This window comes from Gopherus evgoodei, unplaced genomic scaffold, assembly GCF_007399415.2.
Source record: "Gopherus evgoodei ecotype Sinaloan lineage unplaced genomic scaffold, rGopEvg1_v1.p scaffold_51_arrow_ctg1, whole genome shotgun sequence".
Lineage (NCBI taxonomy): Eukaryota > Metazoa > Chordata > Testudines > Testudinidae > Gopherus > Gopherus evgoodei.
Window position 1 is genome coordinate 304122 of NW_022060072.1, and position 25686 is coordinate 329807.

The 25686-nt window shown below is 53.4% G+C and overlaps 1 pseudogene; it reads right to left on the reverse strand.

Moving 5' to 3' along the window:
• Nucleotides 1–3305: 3305 nt before the first annotated feature.
• Nucleotides 3306–25686, reverse strand: part of LOC115643156 — a 50856-nt pseudogene continuing 28475 nt past the window's right edge.

Here is a 25686-nt window from a genome sequence, read left to right on the forward strand (position 1 = left end):
GGGAGGAGAAGTGGGGGGGTGGAGGCCTAGGAACGGGGCGGGGATGAGGAGCCTGGGGGTGGGTTCAGGGAGGAGAAGGGGGGTGAGGGGCCCCTGGCTGAAGGTAGGAGGTTTAAGGGAAGTTGGAGGGAGAAGGGGAGACCCGGGAGGGGGGGTGGAGGGAGGAGAAGGGGGGGAGGAGACCCAGAACCGGGGGGGGTGAGGAGCCTGGGTGTGGGTTGCAGGGAGGAGAAGTGGGGGGGTGGAGGCCTAGGAACGGGGCGGGGATGAGGAGCCTGGGGGTGGGTTCAGGGAGGAGAAGAGGAGACCCGAGGGGGGTTGGAGGGAGGAGAAGTGGGGGGTTGGAGGCCTAGGAACAGGGCGGGGGTGAGGAGCCTGGGGGTGGGTTCAGGGAGGAGAAGAGGAGACCCGAGGGGGGTTGGAGGGAGGAGAAGTGGGGGGTTGGAGGCCTAGGAACAGGGCGGGGGTGAGGAGCCTGGGGGTGGGTTCAGGGAGGAGAAGAGGAGACCCGAGGGGGGTTGGAGGGAGGAGAAGTGGGGGGTTGGAGGCCTAGGAACAGGGCGGGGGTGAGGAGCCTGGGGGTGGGTTCAGGGAGGAGAAGAGGAGACCCGAGGGGGGTTGGAGGGAGGAGAGGGGGGGAGGAGACCCAGAACCGGGGGGGTGAGGAGCCTGGGTGTGGGTTGGAGGGAGGAGAAGGGGGTGAAGAGCCCGGGGGGGGTTGTGGGGAGGAAAGGGGGGAGGGGTGGAGGCCCAGGACCGGGGGGGGTGAGGAGCCCGGGGGGTGGAGAAAGTTGGGAGCCCCGAGTGCTTCACGGGTGTTATACTGGTTGGTGACGTCACTTCCTCTTCCCACCACTCCCGTTTCCGGCCCCGCCCCCTCCCGTCGAGCCGCGGTGGCAGCACGTCTCCCACAAGCCCCTGCGGCGCGACTCTTCCCTCCCGCCCTCCCCCACCCCCCCGGGCAGGCCTCAGCTGGGCCCGTGGTAATGGGGGAGGGCGGGGGAGAGAGGGTGAAGCGGGGACCTGGGGATCAAACCCCAATGACACCCCCTCACCCCAATGACTCTTCCTCACACCCGAATTACACCCCTTTCACACCCCATCACACCTGAATCACACCACAATCACAGCCACCAAGGGGATACAGGGAGATGAGGGGATTTGGGGGGAGGAGGAGGAGGGGTGTAGGTAAGGGATGGGGGACAAGCTGGGGCAGGAAGAGTGAAGGGGATACAGGGAGATGAGGGGATTTGGGAGGAGGAGGAAGGGGGCAGGTGAGGGATGGGGGCGGAGCTGGGGCAGGAGGGGTGAAGGGGATACGGGGGTGAGGGGATTTGGGAGGAGGAGGGGTGTAGGTGAGGGATGCAGAGGAGCTGGGGCAGGAGGAGTGAAGGGGATACAGGGAGATGAGGGGATTTGGGAGGAGGAGGAGGAAGGGGTGGGGGAGGAGTGAAGGGGATACAGGGAGATGAGGGGATTTGGGAGGAGTGAAGGGGGCGGGTGGGGGAGGAGCTGGGGTGGGAGGAGTGAAGGGGATTTGGGGAGATGAGGGGTTTTGGGAGGAGGAGGAAGGGGTAGGTGAGTGGTGGGGGGAGGAGTGAAGGGGATACAGGGAGATGAGGGGATTTGCGAGGAGTGAAGGGGGCAGGTGACGGCTGGGGGAAGAGCTGGGGCGGGAGGGGTGAAGCGGATACGGGGAAATGAAGGGATTTGGGGGGAGGAGGAGGAGGAAGGGGTAGGTGAGGGGTTGGGGGAGGAGCTGGGGCAGCAGGGGTCAAGGGGATACAGGGAAATGAGGGGATTTGGGATGGGGGGCACATGCCCCCGGAGGTGGGGTTAGGGAGCTTGATCTAGGGGAGAGGGGTGAGGGCCTGGGGGAGAGGAGCAGGGGCTGAAATGGTTTCAGGGGAGAAAATTGAGGCACAGAAACCAGGGAGGGGAAGCAAAGCTGAGGGGGGGGAATGGCTGAGGAAAACCCCGTAACCTACTGTCCCCAGTCCCGGCAGGGTCACCCGTCCCCCTCACTGCACATTTGGCTGCTCCCCTGGCAGCATCGGTCAGCGACGCTCCCTCTGACGCTCGCTGTTGCACATACTGAGGGGAGGTCCCAGCTTGTTTCTCACCCCGCACTGGCAGCTCCGAGGTTCTGCCTCCTCCCTCCACAGGGGGAGAAAGCACAAGACCCTCCATCTTCCCCGCCACCCACAAAGGCCAATCAGCCATGGAGGAAAGAGACCCTCCGTCCCTCACCTCAATTAGTTGCACAACTTGATGAACTAGCCCCACCCCATTTCCGACTGGAGATTTAACAACAGTTAGTATGTCCAAGACCTTGGAGTGGTCTCTCCTGGTGACTGAACTGAATTTGAAGTTTCTCCATGTTGTCATGGAGGGAGCAGAGAAAAAGCAAACAAAATAAGAAATGACTATTTCAGTAAATGGGCATTTTCTCAAAGTCCCCAATAAACCTGAGCCACAGTTTGGCAAATAAAATTAGTATCTGCTTATGTGACCCAATATCCTTTAAGAGGAAAAAAACCCACATCACACAAGATACAGCCAGTTTCATAGAACTAGAAATTCCAGAGCAGGTTAAATATGACGACTCAGAATCAGGACAAGAGATTCTCCCATTGCATTCTCCTCTGAGCAGTTCAAACCTCCTGCTCTCATTAGTATCAAGTCATATTATTTACACAAGTTCTAGCATAGTGGTAATGGAAAAAACAAAACAAAACCAACCAGCCACCCTCCCCATCTGCAAACAATCCCATATCAGTAGGTAAAGTCCTACAACAGGCTTTGCCAACCGTTGACAAACTGGGGATTTCAACTCCAAATGATCTCACTGTATTTGAGGTCCATCCAGGTCTGTGACACTTTCATCTCAGGCCCTAAATTACTGTTTAAGAGCAAAGAAAACAAATTGTAAACCACAAACAGAGGGCTGAGAACCCTGAATGATAGGACACATTGAGTGGTGGAACTGTAGAAAGTAGAGAAGATAAATTCTAGCTGGTGTCATGGAGCCATCAGGTGATGCTCTGGAACTGCTCCCTATGAAACCGGTCAGGACTCTGCGGAAGCCTCCTCTCTCTGAGCAGACTGTCTCCAGGGCAAGAAGCTTACGCAGCTTCCACCTTCCTGGGTCTGGCTCCAGAGCATTCAGCATCCGCTGCCCCACCGTACACTTCCCACAGCAAGCCCCACACAGGTGGGGTCCTGGGAAAGCCACAGGGTCCTGCACACCAATTTCGCAGTCAGACGTGACTCTCAGCCAGACAGTAAAACAGAGGTTTATTAGATTACAGGAGCATGGTCTAAAACAGAGCTTGTAGGTACAGAGAATGGGACCCCTCGGCCGGGTCCATTCTGGGGAGGCAGGAAGACCAGAGCCTCATCTGGCTTCGCTCCATTTCCCCAGCCATCTCCAAACTGAACCTCCCTCCAGCCTCTCACCCAGCCTCTGTCCAGTTTCTCGGGCACAGGTGTCACCTGGCTCCAACCTCCCTCCTGGGTTCTCATGTTACATGCTCAGATAGCTTCCCTCAAGCAAAGTCTCCCATCCCCAATGCAGCCAGTCCCAATAAACCTCCCCTGCTACCTTCCCAGGCCAATACTCCCCACTCCCAGAGGCACCCACCCAGTATTCAAAGAAAACATTGAGAACATTCCCACTTCGTCGGAGTCACACACCCCGATTCCCACCACCGAGGTATTGGTGCAGCACACAGGGAAACTGAGGCACACACAGTATTCATGTAAAACTCACATAGGCTCACATACAACATAACAAGGGAAAATCCCCACTTCATCACACCCTCTATCCCCGATCCTTCTCTGTTATATTTACATTGAGGAAAAAGGGTACAAGACACAACTGCTATTCAGCAGAACCCAGTGCAATCTGGGAATGAGGCAATCTGTCCCTAATGGGGGAACCTGGTGACTAACAATCACTGCAGTGGGAGGAAAAGTATAAACGTGATGCTCCAAAATTGGTTAGACTAGGAAAAGTGATGGAGGTTGTGTCCAGTGGTGAGGGAGCTGAGATGCCACAAATGCTGCCTTAAAGTTCACTACTTCAGAATTAGGAAAAGGGGGGAAAAAAATCTTTCCCGAGTCCTAGACAAGATTTTCATGGTGTTTATCTCCCTTGCACCTTCTCTGGTGATGCATAAGAGAAAAGCTCTGATGGAAGGTTTTCCCGCACTCACGGCATTCATAGGGTTTCTCCCGTGTGGATCCTCTGATGTGTAATAAGGCCAGATTTCCGAGCGAAGGTTTTCCCACACACGCAGCATCCATAGGGGTTCTCCCCGGTGTGGATTCTCTGATGCCAAGTAAGGTGTGAGTTGTCAATGAAGGTTTTCCCGAACTCACGGCAGTTGTAGGGTTTCTCAGCTGTGTGGATCCTCCAATGTTTTAGAAGGGCTGAGTGCCAAGAGAAGGTTTTCCCACACTCATGGCATTTATAGGGTTTCTCCCTTGTGTGACTCCTCTGATGCGCAATGAGATTTGAATGCTGAGTGAAGGTTTTCCCACACTCGCAGCATCCTTAGGGGCGCTGCCCTCTATGGATTCTCTGATGGCAAATAAGGTGCGAGCTCTCAGTAAAGGTTTTCCCGCACTCACAGCATCCATAGGGTTTCTCCCCTGTGTGGATCCTCTGATGGCGAAAAGGACTGAACTCCGAGTGAAGGTTTTCCCACACTCACAGCATCCATAGGGTTTCTCCCCTGTGTGCCTCCTCTGATGGCGAATAAGGTGTGAGCGCTGAGCGAAGGTTTTCCCGCACTCACAGCATTCATGGGGTTTCTCCCCTGTGTGGATTTTCTGATGGTGTAAGTGCCTCCTGAACTTTTTCCCACACTCAAAGTCCGTGTTATTTCTCTCTCCCGTCAGGATTCTCTGCCAGGCCGTGGCTTCCTTGAGGCCTTTGTGAGTTTCCCGATAATGAACAGATATTCCAACTTTCTGCGCTGGCTGGTTCCCCTGACGCTTCTCTGGCCTGTGCTGCCCCGAGAGCCTTTTCCCTGCTCACAACTCCTGGACACACTCCCTTTGCAGCTTTGCAACAACGCCCCACATGCTTCCACTTGCTCCTCTTCCTGCTGAGGTGTCTGCTCCACAGTCTCTCTCACCATCCCCTCACCTGCCGGGACAGAGAAAGGAAAACCTCAGAAACCGGAAGCGAAAAGGGGGGAACAAGCCAAGACTGTAGCTGGAGATGGGGAAATTCAGTCCCTGATTTTTCTCCAACAGGGAGAGAGGAGAGGATCAATTCTGCATCCAGTTCCCACCGAAACACTCAGAGAGAAGGGAGTCTGGGGAGAGAACTACTGCCAGGAGTTAGGATGGGTAGGAAGCCAGGAACAGTATCTGCCCTGAGGACAGGACACCTGCTGAGGACCACCCTGAACCCAGAGACCTCACAAGGTCTTTGCTGGGAATCCCAGCTGTTTCCTTCAACAGCTGAGTAGGTTTAGTGATCCCTCACCCATGCAGCTGCCTCTCAGGATCTCTTTCCTCTGAGCCCTGGAAATCTGAGGCCCACGGCTCTTCCTCTTGTTCCAGCTGGGAGATGACATCAGGTTTGAAAAGTGGGAACCCTGCTCAGGGCAAAGAAAACCAGTGAGATCAGGTAACATGCAAAAGAAGAAGTTACTCAACTTGTGCAGTAACAATGGTTCTTTGAGATGTGTCTCCCTATGGGTGCTCCACTGTAGGTGCTAGCACGTTAAAAATAGTTGTGTAGACCGGTGGCTTTCCACACTACTGTGCTCGTTTCAGGGGTCTGATTTGTCCTGCGTACCTCCGAGTTACACCTCATTTAAAAACTACTTGCTTACAAAATCAGACATAAAATACAAAAGTGTCACCGCACACCATGATTTGCTGACTTGCTCATTTTTACCATATCATTATAAACTAGATAATTGGAATATAAATATTATACTTACATTTCAATGTATATTATATAGATCAGTATAAACAAGTCATTGTATGAAATTTTACTCTGTACTGACTTGGCTAGTGATTTTGCTATAGCAACTCTGGAAGACCTCTGCGTACCCCAGGGATACACATACGCTGGTGTAAACACTGCAGCTCAGGCTTAAGAGACTGAGCTCCAGCCCAACCTACAACATATTTGCAGTTACATACAGGCCACCAAGGCCAGTCTGGGGACCCAGACTGGGAGGGTCTCTCCCAAAGGCAGCGCAAACATCCCAATATGTGCTACTTCCGAGGCTTTGCTGTTTGGAAGGGTGTTCCCCACAGCTCCACCACTCTGAGACAGGGCATTTTGGAGGCAGCACCCTTGTGTGTCATGATGGCACCTCAGCGACTCTCAATGATTTCAGACTCCTTATAAACACCGTCTCTTCTGGGGTGCTGCAGCCAGTAGGTATTTACAGCCACATGAGAGAGGCTTTGCATTGTCCAGTGTGCTGCATTCATACGCGGACAGTTCTCGATCGTGTTTCCATGTAAATGGAGACAGGCCTATGCTACTTCAACAGGAATTACACCTCCATCCCAGGAGAGGAATTCACTCCTTCACACCCAGTCAGTAACGAAGCACATTGAGAGGGAAGCTGACCCATGCTTATTTTTCATTAAAAAACCTACTAAATAAAGCCCCCATTCTCCAGAGGGAGACAAGGTCAAAGTGAAGGGCTAGGAGCATGAATCATAAAATAACAAACACACGGGGTAAAAGGACCTCAAGGTGTCAGTTAGTCCATCCTCCAGCCATGAGGCAGGACCAAGTATACACAGACCATCGGTTTAACCTCTTCTTCAAAACCTCCAGTGACCAGGATCCCACAACCTCTCTTGGCCCATATTACACAGGAGGTCAGACTAGATGACCGAATAGTCTCCCTTGGTCTTAAAATGTCTTGACTGACAGAAGGAAGGACTTAGCACATGCCATTGTGCGTTGTGTCCCTCAGATGTGAACACCGGCATTTATTCGCAGGCATTCCAGCAGTGTGCACTGTGCCAGCTGTAGCTTTACATGAACAGTGGAGGGACTAGCTTGGCAGAGCTGTGACACCGAGAGAGGTGCACATGAAACTGGAAGGAACAGGTATTCCTCATTTCAGTGCAGAGTGGTGTAGGCAGCATCAATAAAGGCGCACAAGGGTGTGTTCTTGCCACAAGGTTTGTCAGCAGGCTGGTGCCATACATGCCTGGGGTCCCTGGGGCTCAGTGAGGGGTAAGTGAAGGCAAGGACTCAGAAGGAATCCTCATTGGAAGGGTAAAGGGGTGGTGACATTATGAAAGTCCAAGATGGATTGTGTGCAGTAGGCTCAGGGTCTCAAAGCAGGCTGGGGGGAGGCAGCTTCTGTTCCCTGCATCGGACCTAACCCCAAGTTTTGCCTTAGCAAAGAGATGGTGTCAGCATTTGCGCTGTCCTGCGCCGGTGCTCTGCTCCCAAAGTGTTCTGTAGCGGTGAGGGCAGAGCACTGGTCTGCGTCTCACTGGCCTCTCGGGGTGTCGCTGAAACAGGGCAACGCTGAGGGTGTATTGTGAACCTTAACTCTTCATTTCCCCTTCTAAGAACTGAGGGGATGGGAATCCTTACCCAGCGAGGTCACGTTCTTGTAGTTCTCCTGCATGACATGTCTGTAAAGGGCTCTCTAAGTGGGGTCCAGCAGAGCCCACTCTTCCCTGGTGAAATACACAGCCACCTCCTCGAAAGTCACCAGCCCCTGAAAGAGAAAGAGCCCCCCACTCTGCACCTGCTGCCCAGTGACAACCCCACCAGTCACAGGGGAGAGGGCCAATCACATGGAAGCTCTGGGAGGCAGGATCACACTCCCTCCCCATCAGAGCAGGCAGGAGGCATCAGGGGGAGGGAAGAGACAGAGAGAGCCCCTCGCCCCTTCTAGCAGAGAGAGATGGGAGGGGTCTGAACATTCAACACTCACCTACTTGCCAGAGGCTGATACAGGTGATAGAGCCTCTGGCAGATATCCCAACAGCCTCCCCAGTGCCAGCACTTGGATGGGATGGGATGGGGTGACCTGCCCGGGCCTCACTGGCGGTTGCCCTCTGGCTAGTAGGTTCAGACTCCAGTATCGGAGGCTGGCACATTTCCCCAGCCCAGTCCAGGGAGGCTGACAAATTAGGGAATTTCCACCCACAAACCCCATGGGTCTGTTGCTAGAATCTAGGCACCACCGTAAACAAATCCCAGCTGGTTTGTCACACCCTCTCCCTCTCTCCACCCTGGGTATTTCCTGCCCCCACCAACCTCCTGACTACCCCCAGAAGCACCCACCTCCTATGTCTTTACTGCCCTTCTCCCGCCAACAGGAGCCCACTGTGCCGAAGTGAGAATGTTCTTAATGTTGTCTCTGAATATTTTGTGTGTGCCTCAGTTTCCCCTATGCCTTTCTTAAGTATCTAGGTGGGGGGACCAGGGTGTGTGATTGTTGTAGAACCCTAGAGGGCCAGTGTGATGGTGTCTGCACAGAGAATGGCCAACACCCTGTCTCCTGGTAACTGATGGCCTGGGCCCCTCCTCCCCTGCAAGGTGCCAACTGAAGGTGTTGGAGAACAAAGAGATCAGGTGGTCTCCTAGCCCAGGAAATAGACAAAGGCCAGAGCAGGGGCTGGAGGGAGTTTCAGTTTCAAGCTGGCTGGGGAAATGGAGGGAGGCCCAGAACTGGGTTCCGGGCTCCCTAACCCTCCCACGATGGACCTGACTTAGGGCTCCTGTTTCCTGTACCTAGTAGCTCTGGTCTAGACCGTGTTCCTGTCGTCTAATAAACCTTCTGTTTTACTGGCTGGCTGAGAGTCACGTCTCACTGCGGAGTTGGGAGCAGGGCCCTCTGGCTTCCCCAGGACCCCGCCTGGGCAGACTCGCTGTGGGAAGCCACCGTGTGGAAGGGGCTGCTGTGAATGCTCGAGGTCAGACCCAGGAAGGTTGAAGCCCTGGTGACAGTCTGCTCAGAGAGAGGAGGCTCCCCCAGAGTCCTGACTACCCTCGTATGGTGCAGTTCCAGAGCATCGCCCGGGGACACCGTGACAACTGACAAATTAGGGAATTGCCACCCACAAATCCCATGGGTCTATTGCTAGAATCTAGGCCCCACTGTAAACTAATCCCAGCCCGTTTGTCACACCCTCTCCCCATCCCTTTCTCCACCCTGGGTATTTCCTGCCCCCTCCCTCCTAACCACCCTCAGAAGTACCCACCTCCTATGGCTTTACAGCCTTTTTGCTGCCAACAGGAGCCCACCAGCAACTGCCCGATAATCCCTATCTGAGCTGGCCCCACGGCAGCCATCTCTCTTCCCTGGGAGGATGGGACGTGACACTGCAGCCTGTCAGGGCATGAAGGGGACGTGTCAGAACAGGACAGTCACGTCACATCACAATTCCCCCCGGCTCTTTCCTCGCAGATGGATGTTCTCGACTGTCATGCAAATAAGAGAAATATTCAAAACACAATTAGTAATGGGATGGGGGGAAGACACGGGACTTCAACTACCCAGACACCTGTTAGAAAAGGAATTCAAACAGACACAAAGTGTCCAATGAGCTCTTGGAATGTGTTGGGGACACATGTTTGCTTCAGAAGATGGACGTAGTAACCAGGGGGACAGGCATTTCAGGGTTGATGCTGACTAACCGATGGGAGGACAGGACAATGGACTGTGAAAAGACTCCGTACTGCCACTGACTCATGGACGCTGTGACACTACTGAGTAAGGTGGTCTTGTCACCCGATACTCAACATTACCTGGGACTTCTTGTAACTTTCCATGGGAAAGGAAGGGTGGGGCAAGAGGTCAAGTTTCAGAAACAAAAGATTCCCGCCTTGTGTAAATCCCATTTAAGGGTGGAGAGAAAGGAAAACGACTCCTCTTCTCCGTGGCCTGTCTGCCCAAGAAGAAAGACTGCTAAAGCCACCTGAAGCCAAGGCCAGGAGGGAGTCCAGACTGAGATAGGGGTCCAGTCTGAACAGAAACATAACTGGAACTCTGAACCATGGAAACTTTGCAATCTGCCTCAAATAACATTTAGGGTAAAAAAATTACATTGTGTAACCTGTTTTTAAGTAGATTGAGCTTAACTTGCGTATTCTGCTTTGTTCTGTCTGTTCTCTCTTACATTCACTTAAAATTCACCTTTTGTGGTTAATAAACTTCTTTCTTGTTTATAATATAACCCAGTTTATGTAATTTAACGGGGGGGAGGGGAGAAGTTGTGCATATCTCCCTCTACATTGATGGAGGGGACGATTTTCATAAAACCTTTGGGTCTGTACCCCTTAAAAGGAGCGGGCACCAGAGTGTTGGGGCAAGTCCCTAAGGCTGAATCTTTCCAGAGCGGATCTGTCTCTCTGTGAAGCTGGGCGTGGCTCTGCCGTGTGCTTGGCTGGAAGAGGCTTGTGAGCCTAACCCGGCCAGGTAAAGGGCACCCAGGCTGGCAGAACAGGCTGCCTCAGTGGCACCCCAGCACGTCAGGTGACACCCCAAAGGGCCAAACCCATCACAGCGAGGTGCCATGGGAACAAAATTCTAAGGAGAATAGAGCTCAGGAGAGCTGGCAGTTTCTCAGAGACAGGACTAAACAAGCAACAGCAAACGATCACAATGCGAAGGAAAGACGGAAAGAATAGTAAGCTGCCAATACGGCTCCATTATGCGCTCTTTAACGACGAGACAATAAAAAGAAATCCTACAAAAATTTCAATCATGGACAAATTGCTATGGGTGAGTACAAAAGAACAGCACAAGCATAGAATCACATTGCAACAACACATCATCAGTAGGACAAAACTAACCTGTCTCACGACGGTCTAAACCCAGCTCACGTTCCCTATTAGTGGGTGAACAATCCAACGCTTGGTGAATTCCGCTTCATAATGATAGGAAGGAACCTCGAGAGGTCTCTAGCCCAATTCTCTGCACTCATGGCAGGACTAAGTATTAGCTAGACCATCCCTGAGAGGTGTCTTATCCAACTTGCTCTTAAAAATCTCCAGTGACCGATATTTCACAGCCTCCCTAGACAATTTATTCCAGTGCTTAACCACCCTGACAGTTAGGAAGTTTTTCCTAATGTCCAACCTAAACCACCTTTGCTGTGTCAAAAATAGACTCAGGACTCACAGTTTGTCAGACCACTCTGTTTTATTAGCACAGCGCTCCGCTAACAACACCCAGATAACGTGATCCCCATGCAAGACACAAACTATCTTATTTATACAGATAAAAGGATGAGAACTGAACAAGATAACAAAGGAAGCAGAATGTGATAAGTTTACCTGAGCTAGGCATGCATATCTTATTTCCTTACTAACTATTACCAATCTTCTGTTAATGTTTCGCCATTAGCACTATTGTTTATGCCTAATGTTTCTTTTCTTGGCACCTGTATTTCAACATTTCTTAATTCTGCTTAAAGGTACATACAACACTTTTTTAATCCAGTCTTATTTTTACAATATAATTCTTCATTCTATTTTCACAGCTGCAATTTAAGTCCCTTGTCCTTGTCCTGTCTTGAGACGTTAAGGAGAACAATTTTTCTCCCTCCTCCTTGTAACAACCTTTTAGTGCTTGAAAACTGTTATGTCCCCTCTCTTCTCTTCTCCACACTAAACACATCCAAGTTTTTCAATCTTCCCTCATAGACTTTTCAACATTTTTGTTGCTCTTCTCTGAACTTTCTCCAAATCTTTCCTGAAATGTGGCACCCAGAACTGGACACAATACTCCACCTGATACCTAATCAGCAGAGAGCAGAGCGGAAGAATGACTTATTGTGTCTTGCTTACAACACTCCTGCTAATATAGCCCAGAATCAAGTTCGCTTTTTTTGCGACAGGGTTACCCCGTTGACTCATATTTAGCTTGTGACCCACTATGACCCCCAGCTCCCTTTCGGCAGTGCTCCTTCCTAGGCAGTCATTTCCCATTCTGTATGTGTGCAACTGATAGGTCGTTCCTAAGTGGAGCACTTTACATTTGTCCTTATTTGGTCAGAGAAGGGCAATTAAAATGATTAGGGGTTTGGAACAGGTCCCATATGAGGAAACATTAAAGAAGCTGGGACTTCTCAGCTTGGAAAAGAGAAGACTAAGGGGGGGATATGATAGAGGTCTATAAAATCATGAGTGATGTGCAGAAAGTGAATAAGGAAAAGTTATTTACTTGTTCCCATATTACAAGGACTAGGGACCACCAAATGAAATTAATGGGCAGCAGGTTTAAAACAAATAAAAGGAAGTTCTTCTTCACACGCCGCACAGTCAACCTGTGGAACTCCTTGCCTGAGGAGGTTGTAAAGGCTGGGACTGTAACAGGGTTTAAAAGAGAACTAGATAAATTCATGGAGGTTAAGTGCATTAATAGCTATTAGCCAGGATGAGTAAGGAATGGTGTCCCTAGCCTCTGTTTGTCAGAGAGTGGAGATGGATGGCAGGAGAGAGACCACTCCCTTGGGGCACCTGGCATTGACCACTGTGGGCAGATAGGATGCTGGGCTGGATGGACCCTTGGTCTGACCCAGTACGGCCGTTCTTATGTTCTTAAATTTCATCCTATTTACTTCAGACCATTTTGTCCAGATCATTTTAAATTTTAATCCCATCTTCCAAAGCACTTGCAACCCCTCCCAGCTTGGTGTGGTCCACAAACTTTTTAAGTGTCCTCTCTATGCCATTATCTATATCACTAACAAAGATATTGAACAGAACCGGACCCTGAACTGATCCCGGTGGGACCTCAATCGATATGCCCTTCCAGCTTGAGTGTCGACCACTGAGAACCACTCTCGGGGGACAGTTTTCCAACCAGCTACGCACCCACCTAATGATAGTTCCATTCCAGTTGTACTTCTCTAGTTTGTTTAGGAGAAGGTCATGCAAGACAGCATCAAAAGCATTACTGAAGTCACCATATACCATGTCTACTGTTTCCCCTCTATCCACAAGCTTGTTATCCTGTCAAAAAAAAAAAAAAATTAGGGTGCTTTGACACAATTTGTTCCGCACAAATCCATGCTGACTGTTACTTATCACCTTATTATCTTCTAGGTGTTTGCTAAATGAAAGAAGCTGATTGGTCTATAATTCCCCAGGTTGTCCTTAACTATTCAGGTAATTATTATTAATGAAGAAGAGGAAGAAATAGGGAAAGAACAGGTTAAAAATATGTAGATACATTAGATATATTAAAGTCAGCCATTAAATTAGTTTTAGCTCAAGGAATTAGCTGAGGCAATCTGGGAAACATTACCAATCATCTTTGAGAACACCTGGAGAATGGTGAAGACTGAAGATGGGCAAACATTGTACCCATCTTTTAAAACAGAACTGGGGAATAATGTCAAGCCTTCTTTAGATACCTGGAATGAACAAATTATTAAACAATCAATTTGCAAGCACCTAGAGGACAGGAATGTGATAATTTAGAGCCAGCCTGGATTTTCAAAAAACAAACAACGCCAAGTCAATCTCATTTCCTGCTTTCACAGGGGTACTGGACTTACGGATCCAGGGGACACTGTAGATAGGACATATCTTGATTTTGGTCTGGCTTTTGACACAGGCCCCCATGACATTCTCACAGTGAACCAAGGAAATGTGGTGCACATGAAAGTGTTATAAAATGGGTGAAAATGTTGTTGGAAGACTACACTCAGACAGTAATCATTAGCAGTTCACTGTCCAATGGGAGGATGTATACAATGGGGTGCCCGGGGGCCAGTCCTGGATCTGATATAGTCAATATTTTCACTCATTACTTGGATAACGGACTGGAGAGCATGCTGTCTAAATATGCAGATAGCAGCAGCTGCGAGGGGCTGCAAGCATGTTGGAGGATAGGATTAGAATTCAAGGTAACATTTACACACAGGAGAAATGGGCTGAATGAACAAGATGAAATTCAATAAAGACAAGTGCAAAGTACTGGACTTAGGAAAGGAAAACCAAATGCACCACTATGAAGTGGGGACTAGCTGGCCAGGGGTTAGTACTACTGAAAACGATTGGGGGCTACAGTGGATCACAAACTGAATCTGAGTCAATTGTGAAAAACCGGATGAAGCACCGGAATACATTAGCAAGAAAGGCGGTGGAATCCCCATTACTGGAGGTTTTTAAGGACAGGTCAGACAAACACCTGAGTGCCGGGGGCCGGACTAGCTGCCCTCTCACGGTTCATTTCAGCCCCACAGTTCTACGACTCTATGCGGGGGAAATGTTTGGCCACTTTATTACAGCACTAACCGGCCCCTTCCACGAGCACTGAACCACCGAGACATTTTGAAACCCACCCAGTAACAAGGTCTAGGAACCGGATGGGAGAGAAGCGCAGAACAAAAAGGAGTGACCCTGGGGGATTCCCCCTGACACTGTCTCCAGGGCAGCGCACTCCCACAGCAGGGGGAACAGGCTTTTCCTCTTCCTGCACCTCACTTTGCTCACAGGAAAATGAATCTGCCCAGGGATGCGGCAATAAGTGTGTGGGGATCTGGGAATCTCTCCCCCAAATTATTCCTCCCACTGCCCTTTTCAGTCTCTCTCCTTTTAATCCTTGTGTCTCCCTTCCCCTGTCTCTCCCTCTCTGGCTGACAGCCAGTCCTGGGGGTTCGCTCTCGTATGGCTGGATTGGCTCCTGCAATTGCTAAGGGGGGAGAGAGGTGGGGTGAGGAAGGGCTGTTTGTGCAGAGTCACTCTCATGCCCAGTCCCTGAGGTCTCTATGAATCACCTGGCACCTCTAGCTCAGATGTCAGTGTGGGCAGAGCCTTGGGTTGACCTATGGGGCTAATTACAGCAGGAGAAAATCCTCACCTTGGCTGGCACAGGAAGCTTCACTCACGGTCACTCCCCTGCCCCGATCCCACTGGGGGAGCAGCAGTTGCTCAGCCTGGGCTCCCAGACCACAATCGGGGCAACAGTGTCTGACCCACGAAGCTCAACCCCAATATCCTGAGCAGAGAAAGAGACAGAGAGAAACGGAGTCACTTTCCCCCCTTTGCCAACAACTGAACCCCCCTCCCCACCAGGACACGCCCTGATCTTATCTGCCTCCATGTTAATCTGGAGTCACTCCCTGTTCTGCCTTGCAGTGACTCCAGATTAACACGTCTACCAGAAATGTGGCTCAGGAAGGAAGGGGCCAGACTCCTTTTAAAGGGATCATTGCAGCCGGGGGATCGAACCTCCGCCCACCCCCCTCGCGCTGAGAGGGATTCACAGCAACAGCTTTCCATCCCCCCCACCTGATCCCCCGCCTCTCACACCCTCTGCCCCCTCCCCGACCCCCTATTTCACACCCTCTGCCCTGCCCCCACCCCTGATTTCACACCCTCTGCCCTGCCCCCACCCCCAGCTCTGGGAGTCTCTGTCCAGCCGGGCTGTGGCTGGGTGAGCGGGGGCTGTAGCTGGGATGGGGGGCTGTGGGAGCCCATGGGGGGGAGATGCGCTGGGCACGTTGGGGGTGCTGAGGGGGAGGTGGTGGGCTGTGGCTGTGCAGGGGGGACTGTGGGAGCCCATTGGGGGAGGAAAGGCGCGCTGGGGGTGCTGAGGGGAAGCGGATGGGTGGGGGGCTGTGGGAGGAAGACACGCTGGGGGTGCCGGCAGGGAGCGGAGGGGGACTGTGGCTGGGCAGGGGGGGAGGAAAGGAGCGCTGCGGGTGCCAGTGGGGAGCGGGGGGATGGGGGAGCTGCGGGAGCCCGTAGGGGGGAGGAAAGGAGAGCTGGGGGTGCCAGGGGGAAGCGGGAGGGTGGGGGGGCTCTGCCTGGCCAGGGGGGGATGTGGGAGCCCATGAGGGGAGGAAAAACACACTGGGGGTGCCGGTGGGGAGCGGGGGGATGGGGGGCTGTGGCTGGGCGGGGGGGAGGAAAGGCGCGCTGGGGGTGCCGGGGGGAAGCGGGGGGGGGGCTCTGCCTGGGCGGGGGGGGATGTGGGAGCCCATGAAGGGAGGAAAAACACACTGGGGGGTGCCGGTGGGGAGCGGGGGGATGGGGGGCTGTGGGAGCCCGTGGGGGGAGGGGGACGGTCCCAGACACCCGCGGGGGGCCGGGTTCGCCGTGGGGGCCCCGCGCCCAACACACCCGACTCTGCCAGTTACCGCGGGCGACCCCCAAATGGCTGACGTCACTTCCGCTCCTGGCCCCGCCCTGCGAGCGGAGCCTGTCGAGCCCAAAGCCGCGCCCGCTGGGTCCGCGGGGGCTGATGGGAGTTGTAGGCCCGGCGCACTACAAGTCCCACAAGCCCCTGCGTTATCCCGCCCTGCGCCCCTCCCCCCGGGGGGGCTGGGGGCTGTGTCCGGGGCCCCGCTGTTAACTCACCGGTGAAGGGTTGAGCAGCTGGAGCCGGGCCCGTCCGCAGGGCCGGCGCGTCCATTGGGCGGCCTAGGCCCGGGGCGCCAGGCGGCTCCGGTGCAGCTCCCACAGGCACCACCGCTGGGGCAGCTCCAGCGGCGCCGCGGGACCGGGGTGCGGGGCGGCGAAACTGCCGTGTGCCCGGGGCGCTCCAGCCCCTAGCGCCGGTCCTGCCCCTCTGTACAGCAGATGCAGAACAATGCCAATTAGCGTTCACGCCTCACCGGCTATGTATCACACCCCAATCACACCCCGTCACATCCCTTCACAGCACAATCACACCTCCTCACCCCAATCACAGCCTAATCACACCCCAGTCACACCCTTTCACAACCCAATCGCACCCTGTCACACCTCTTCACAGCCCAATCACACCCTGTCACATCCCTTCACAGCACAATCACACCTCCTCACCCCAATCACAGCCCAATCACACCCTGTCACATCCCTTCACAGCACAATCACACCTCCTCACCCCAATCACAGCCTAATCACACCCCAGTCACACCCTTTCACAACCCAATCACACCCTGTCACACCCCTCAGACCCCCAATTACACCGTCACACACCTTCACACCCCAATCACACCCTGTCACACCCCTTCACAGTCCAATCACACCCCTTCACAGCCCTTCACACCCTAATCACACTCCAACCCAATCACAGCCCATGCACACCCCTTCACACCCCAATCACACCCATGAACCCTCCAGCCTGGACATACGTATCTGTGCCCCCCATGAGCCCTCTAAGACCCCAGGACTCCTCCAAGCTGGATGTAGGTATCTGTACCCCCCCCAGACAACCCCTAAGCCACCCAGGGACTCCTACATCCTGGAGGTAGATATCTGTGCCCCCCACAAACTCCCTAAGCCCCCCTGAGACCCCTACAGACCTGACGTAGATATCTGTGCCCCCCACAAACCCCCTAAGCCCCCATGGACCCCTCCAGACTGGAACTAGGTAGATCCTGCAGATAGGCTCCGGGTTCTCACCCCCTTACTGGTCCCCAAGGCTGTGGTATTGTACTGCCAGCTGGGAAAGGAGGAGAAAGAGAACTAAGAACTATTCAAGCAGGCCCTGCTGCGTGAGTTTGGGCTGACTCCTGAGATGTACTGGAAGAGGTTCCGGAGCCAGTATAAAAACCCTGAGATCTCATATCTGCAACTGGCCGTCCGTATGGAGGAATACGCCAGCAAGTGGGCAGACGGGTGTGACGATGCGGTTTTGGCGGGACCCAACTGAGAGTGCCAATTCAGGACCAATTGCTTAAACAGGGCAATTACAGCCCAAGGCTGGGGTTTTTCCACCTCTAAGGCAAACCAAACCAGCTGGACAAAAATGAGTTGTTTTACCCCACTGGCTAACCACAAGTCACACAAGCAATTTTCTTAGACATTCCAGTCTCCCAGTATCACCACCAGTGCCACCTGTCCTGGGGATGAATGGTTATGAAAACCAACACCCCAGTAAAAGAAAAAGGTTCTCTCGATCCCAAAGGACCAAGCCCCAGACCCAGGTCAATATACACATCGATCTTACCCACAAATCACGCTGTTGCCAGTCCTTTAGAATCTAAAATCTAAAGGTTTATTCATAAAGGAAAAAAGATGGAGATGAGAGCTAGAATTGGTTAAATGGACTCAATTACATGCAGTGATGGCAAAGTTCTTAGTTCAGGCTTGTAGCAGTGATGGAGTAAACTGCAGGTTCAAATCAAGTCTCTGGAGAACATCCCCCGCTGGGATGGGTCATGGGTCCTTTCTGCAGAGCTTCAGTTTGTAACAAAGTCCCTCCAGAGATAGGAAGCAGGACTGAAGACAAGATGGAGATGAGGCTCTTCCAGGTGTAAGAACCTCTTTGTTCTTACTGTGGAAAATTACAGCAAAATGGAGTCTGCAGTCACATGAGCCAGTTCCTGCACACCCTGCTGAGTTACAAGGTGTATCTGCCTCCTCTCAATGGGTCAGTTGTGTAGCTGATGGTCCTTAATGGGCCATCAAGCAGGCTAGGCAGAGCTAACACCAACTTGTCTGGGGTGTCACCCAGAACTACAACACCAATCTGAAATATAGACAGTATACAGCCAATACTTATAACTTCAACTATAAAATGATACAGGCATACCGACAGCATAATCATAACCAGCAACCCATAACCTGGTCTTAGACACCTTATATGACCCCCTTTACACAAGATTTGGTGCCACTACAGGACCTTGGTTGCAAACCATGTTCTATATGGTCCCAGTTTATATCAATAACGTCACAATGGGGCCCAGACGAAGGGAGACCTGGTTAAACTGCTGGTACTGGAGCAACTGTATGAGCGGTGCCCATCCGACCTGAGGCTGTGGGTGAGGGACCAAAAGCCAGACAACCCGCGACATGCAGGGCGGCTGGCTGATGAGTTTGTGAAGAGCCGGTCGGGGGGTGACAGGGAGGAATCCCAGAGGAACAACCCGCCGCGATGCAGAGAGAGAGTCATCCTGGGACCTTCCAAAGGGGGAATAGGGAGAACCCTGTCCCAAGGGGAACGCCCAGCATCAGGGACAACCGGCCGGTTCGCGGGAACCAACGGGACATGAGCTGCTATCAGTGTGGCCAGAGGGGCCACATATGGTCCCAGTGCCCCAGGCTCAAGGACAGACTGAGCAGATCGACCGCACATCGGATTAACTTGGTAGAGACCCAGCTGGACGAGGGGCAGCATTCGCAGGAAAGGTGGGCTGGCCACGTACCACCTGCGAAGGAGGGAGGAGGGCCCCAGGTCAACTCCTCTGGGGGGCTGGATGCTCCAGGCTCCAAGTATTTGGTTTACAGGGTGGGCACAAGGCTGCCCCTCCGGAGAGAGTGCCTTGTTCCCCTGGAGGTAGATGGAAGGAAGGTCACTGGGTACTGGGACACGGGCGCAGAAGTGACGCTGGCCCGGCCCAAGGTGGTGGCCTCAGATCGGATGGTGCCCAACACTTACCTGACCCTGATGGGTGTGGGCGGTACCCCATTCAAGGTGCCCGTGGCGAGGGTACATCTGAAGTGGGGGGCCAAGGAGGGCCCCAAGGACGTGGGGATACTCCCACATTTGCCCACAGAGGTGTTAATGGGGGGGGACCTGGAGGTCTGGCCAAGCAATGCCCGGGGTGCACTGGTCGTGACCGTAGTCAGAGTCAGCGCAGGGCACTGCGCCCTAACAATGTGGAAAGTACTCTGTCTGAGGCACAGGACCCTAACCTGGTGCGGAGGGAATGCCCAGGGACACGGCTCAGAGAGGTTGCAGCCTCAGACCCAGCCGACGAGAGAGAGCCGATCCCCTTCCCTGTCCCAGCTGCTGAGTTCCAGGCCGAGTTGCAGAAAGATCCCTCCTTGCGGAGGCCAAGGGACCTGGCCAACCTCAGTGCGGTACAGTCCATGAAGACAGGTTGCAAGGAGAGGTTCCTGTGGGAGAAGGGGTTTCTGTACCGAGAATGGGCACCCCAAGGGGAAGTAGAGTCATGGGGGATCAGGAGGCAGCTGGTGGTTCCCCAGAAGTTTCGCCACAAGCTACTGTACCTGGCCCATGACATCCCTCTCACAGGGCACCAGGGAATCCAGCGTACCAGGCAGAGGCTGCTACAGAACTTTTACTGGCCTCGGGTCTTTACCCATGTCCGACAGTCAGGGCCGGCACTTCCATTTAGGCGACCTAGGCGGTCGCTAGGATTTGGGAGGGTGGCAGACTGCTTCGGTGTGCCTGCGGACGGTCCGCTGGTCCTGCGGCTCCGGTGAGACAGACCTCCGCCTAGGGCGCCAAAAACCCTGGTGCCACCCCTGCCGACAGTACTGCCAATCCTGTGACCTCTGCCAGAGGGTGGGGAAGGCCCGGGACAAGGGGAAAGCGGCTTTGAGGCCTTTGCCCATCATAGAAGAACCTTTCCAGAAGGTGGCCATGGACATAGTGGGACCTCTCAGCAAGACGACCCGGTCGGGGAAGAAATACATCCTGGTGGTGGTAGATTTTGCCACTCGCTACCCCGAGACGGTGGCCTTGTCCTCTATCGAAGCAGACACCATGGCAGATGAGCTGCTGACCATTTTCAGTCGGGTGGGGTTCCCCAAGGAAGTCTTAATGGACCAGAGGTCCAACTTCATGTCGTCCCTGCTCTGGCGCTTGTGGGAGAAATGTGGGGTCCAGCACAACTGGGCCTCAGTGTATCACCCCCAGTCCAACGGGCTGGTGGAAAGGTTCAACGGGACGCTAAAGATGATGCTAAAAACATTTATGAACCAGCACCAGCAGGACTGGGACAAGTACTTACCTCACCTGCTGTTTGTGTACAGGGAGGTACCCCAGGAATCTACTGGGTTTTCACCTTTCGAACTGTTACATGGAAGGCGGGTAAGGGGGCCCCTGGACCTGATGAGAGACAAATGGGAGGGGAAGGCTGCCCCTGATAGAGAGTCAGTGGTGGAGTATGTCCTGACCTTCTGAGAAAGACTTGCTGAGCTCATGGGCCTGGCCAGGGAGAATCGGGCCCGAGCCCAGAGGCTGCAGAAGGTCTGGTATGACCGCACGGTGCGGGCCCGTGCCTTCGCCACTGGGGATCAAGTGATGGTTCTCATCCCCATGAGGAAAAGCAAACTCCAGGCTGCCTGCGAAGGGCCCTTCAAGGTTATCAAGCAACTAAATGAGGTAAACTATGTCGTGGAGCTGTCGAACTGGGCTCATCACCGCCGGGTGTACCATGTGAGTATGATGAAGCCATACTATGACTGGGGGAATGTGGTGTTGGCCGTGTGTGGACATTGGGAGGAGCAGGGAGATGACCCCTTAGTGGATCTATTCCCTGGGACAAAAGCTGGTTCCCTCCTGGAGGCAATTCCCCTCTCTGATCAGCTGACCCTGGCCCAGCACGCTGAGATCAGAGGGGTGCTGCATCTATACCGACAGCTGTTTTCCAACCATCCTGGATGCACTAATTTGACTGTCCACTGGTGGAGACCGGGTCACATCCCCCTATAAGATGCTCCCCTTTTCGAGTCACCGGTAAAACTGCCCAGGACCTAGAAAGAGAGGTCAGGGACATGCTGGCTTTGGGAGTCTTCCAGCCCTTGGGCCTCGCCAGTGGTGCTGGTTCCCAAGAAGGATGGGTCGATCCAGTTCTGTGTGGACTATCGAAAGCTCAGTGCCATCACCGTATCTGATGCCTACCCCATGCCCAGGCCTAACGAGCTCCTAGACAAGCTGGGAGGTGCTCGGTACCTCACCACCATGGATCTTACCAAGGGCTACTGGCAAGTGCTGCTGGACGCAGATGCCAGGCTGAAATTGGCCTTTATCACCCCTCTGGGGCTTTACGAGTTTCTGACCCTGCCCTTCGGCCTCAAGGGAGCACCGGCCACCTTCCAGCGCCTGGTGGATCAGCTACTGAGGGGGATGGAGAGTTTTGCCGTGGCATATATTGATGACATCTGCGTCTTCAGCCAGACCTGGGAGGACCACATGTCCCAGGTTAAACAAGTCCTGGACCGACTCCGAAAGGCTGGGTTAACAGTAAAGGCTGAGAAGTGCAAGGTGGGGATGGCTGAAGTATCTTATCTGGGCCATCGGGTGGGGAGTGGCTGCCTAAGGCTGGAACCAGCCACGGTGGAGTCTTTCCTGCTCCCCAAACCAAAAAGCAGGTCCAGGCCTTTATTGGGATGGCGGGGTACTATCCAAGGTTCTTGCCCCACTTTAGCGCCATAGCCACCCCCATCACCGAACTGTGCAAGAAGGGGAAGCCAGACAAGGTGGTCTGGACCGAGCAGTGCCAGCAGGCTCTCCGGGCGCTGAAGGAGGCTCTGGTTAGTGGCCCAGATCTGGCAAACCCAGATTTTGACAAGCCCTTTATGGTGTTCACTGACGCCTCAGACACAGGACTGGGGGCGGTGTTAATGCAGGAGGATGAAAAGGGGGAGAGACACCCCATCGTGTACCTGAGTAAGAAGTTGCTACCCCGGGAGCAGAACTACATGGCCATCGAGAAGGAATGCCTGGCCATGGTGTGGGCCCTTAAGAAACTGGAACCATATCTCTTTGGGCGACACTTCACCGTATACACCGACCGACCACTCTCCCCTGACCTGGCTGCACCAGATGAAAGGAGCCAACGCCAAGCTCCTGAGGTGGAGCCTGCTCCTGTGGAACTATGACATGGACGTGGTCCACGTGAAGGGAAGTGCCAACCTGATAGCGTCTGAGGAAGTGGGTATTCACCCACGAAAGCTCATGCTCCAAAACGTCTGTTAGTCTATAAGGTGCCACAGGATTCTTTGCTGCTTTAACCTGATAGCGGACGCGTTGTCCCAGAGAGGGGGCCCTGAACTTCCCCAGGTCACTGGGCAGAGTGACCCCGCTCAGTTCAGTCTCGAAGAGGGGAGAGATGTGATGGAGTAGGGACTGTCTGTGTGGGGGATGGGAGAGCAGGGGATGTGTTTAGGTGAGGGACAGGATCTGAGCCTGTAACCTGAGCCAGGTAGGGGGAGGGTGTTAGCACCTTTGCTTGGCCCAGGAGCTGGAAAAAGGAAGGGGCCAGCTGGAGGAAGTGTAGTTCAGTTTCAGTTTTGGGCTGGGTGATTGGAATTCAGGGAATCCTAAGCTGGGATCCAAAGACCCTGAACCCCCAGAAGGACTCGATTGAGGGGTCCTGGCTGTGCCTCCAAGCTCTGCTGTAACCTGCAATCCTGTTGTCCAATAAACCTTCTGTTTTACTGGCTGAGAGTCACTGTGAGTCCCAGGAAGAGGAATGCAGGGCCGGACTTCCCCACACTCCGTGACAGACCCTAAGCCCCCAGGGACCCCTCCAGTCTGGATGAAGGAATCTGTGCCCCTCCGAACCCCCTAAGCTCCCCCGGGACCCCTACAGACTGGACATATGTATCTGTGCCCCCTCACAACCCTAATCCCTAAGGGACCCCTCCAGCCTGGACATAGGTATCTGTGTCCCTCACACCCCTCATTAGACCCCCGGGACCCCTCCAGTGTAGACGTAGGTATCTGTGCCCCCCCATGAATGCCCTAAATCACACGGCAACCCTCCAGCCTGGACGTATGTCTCTGTACCCCCACAACCACCATAAGCCCCCCAGGGACCCCTCCAGCGCGGACGTAGGTATCTGGATCCCTACCAACCCCATAAGCCCTTACGTGACCCCTATAGACTGGACATAGGTATCTGTGACCCTATGAACCCCCTAAGCCCTCCCCGGAATGCCTCTAGTCTGGACGTAGCTATCTGTGCCCCCCACGACCCCAGGGATCTCTACAGCCTATACGTAGGTGTGATGCTCTGTGCATTACCCTGCATGGGCACACGATGTCACTGTTGTTCTATGAGAGAAATGCTCTGTGCATTACCTCGCGTGGCCACACAGTGTCACTGTTGCTTCGTGAGGGAATTCATTGGTACATTACCTGTCGTGGCCACACGGTGTCACTGTTGCTCTGTGAGGGAAATGTTCTGTGCATTACCCTACGTGGCCACACAGTGTCACTGTAGCTCCATGCAGGAAATGCTCTGTGCATTACCCTGTGTAACCACATGGTGTCACTGTTGCTCTGTGAGGGAAATGTTCTGTGCATTACCCCACGTGGCCACACGGTGTCACTGTTGCTCCATGAGAGAAATGCTCTGTGCATTACCCGGCGTGGCCACACGGTGTCACTGTTGCTCCATGAGAGAAATGCTCTGTGCATTACCCGGCGTGGCCACACGGTGTCATTGTTGCTCCATGAGAGAAATGCTCTGTGCATTACCCGGCGTTGCCACACGGTGTCACGCTAGCTCTGTGAGGGAACTGCTCTGTGCGTCACCCCGCGTGGCCACACTGTGTCACTGTTGCTCCATGAGAAAAATGCTCTGTGCATTGCCCTGCCTGGCCACCCAGTGTCACTGTTGCTCCAGGCAGGAAATGCTCTGTGCATTACCCGTGTGGCCACACGTGTCACTGTTCTACCGTGAGGGAAATGCTCTGTGCATTACCAATTGTGGCCACACTGCGTCACTGTTGCTCCATGGTAGAAATGCTCTGTGCGTTACCCTGCATGGCCACATGGTGTCACTGTAGCTATATGCAGGAAATGCTCTGTGCATTACCCCGCATGACCACACAGTGTCACTGTTGCTCCATGTGGGAAATGCTCTGTGCATTACCCTGCATGGCCACACCATGTCACTGTTGCTCCATGCAGGAAATGATCTGTGCATTACCCTGCGTGGCCACATGGTGTCACTGTGGCTCCATTCGGGAAATGCTCTGTGCAATACCCAGTGTGGCCCCACAGTGTCACTATTTTTCTATGAGAGAAATCCTCTGTGCATTACCTGACGTGGCCCCACAGCGTCACTGTTGCTCTGTGAGGGATATCCTTCATGCATTACCCCACGTGGCCACACGGTGTCACTGTATCTATATGCAGGAAATGCTATGTGCATTACCCCACATGTTCATGCAGTGTCACTGTTGCTCCATGTGGGAAATGCTCTGTGCATTACCCTGCATGGCCACACCATGTCACTGTTGCTCCATGCAGGAAATGATCTGTGCATTACCCTGCGTGGCCACATGGTGTCACTGTTGCTCCATTTGGGAAATGCTCTGTGCATTACCCAGTGTGGCCCCACAGTGTCATTATTTTTCTCTGAGAGAAATCCTCTGTGCATTACCTGATGTGGCCACACAGTGTCACTGTTGCTTTGTGAGGGATATCCTTCGTGCATTACCCTGCGTGACCACACGGTGTCACTGTTGCTCCATGCGGGAAATGCTCTGTGCATTACCCTGCATGGCCACACAGTGTCACTGTTCCTCCGTCAAAGAAACGCTCTGTGTATTACCCTGCATGGCCACATGGTTTTAATATTCCTCTGTGGGGGATATGCTTACTGCATTACCCTGCAAGACCACACGGTGTCACTCTTGCTCTGTGATGGAAATGCTCTTTGCATTACCCAGTGTGGCCACACCTTGTCACTATTTTTCTATGAAATATCCTCTGTGCATTACCTGGTGTGGCCACACAGTGTCACTGTTGCTCTGTGAGGGATATCCTTCATGTATTACCCAGCGTGGTCACACTGTGTCACTGTAGCTCCAGGCAGGAAATGCTCTGTGCATTACCCCATGTGGCCACACCGTGTCACTGTTGCTCCATGCAGGAAATGCTCTGTGCATTACCCTGAGTGGCCACATGGTGTCACTGTCGCTCCATTCGGGAAATGCGCTGTGCGTTACCCTGCATGGCCACATGGTGTCACTGTAGCTATATGCAGGAAATGCTCTGTGCATTACCCTGCGTGGCCACACGC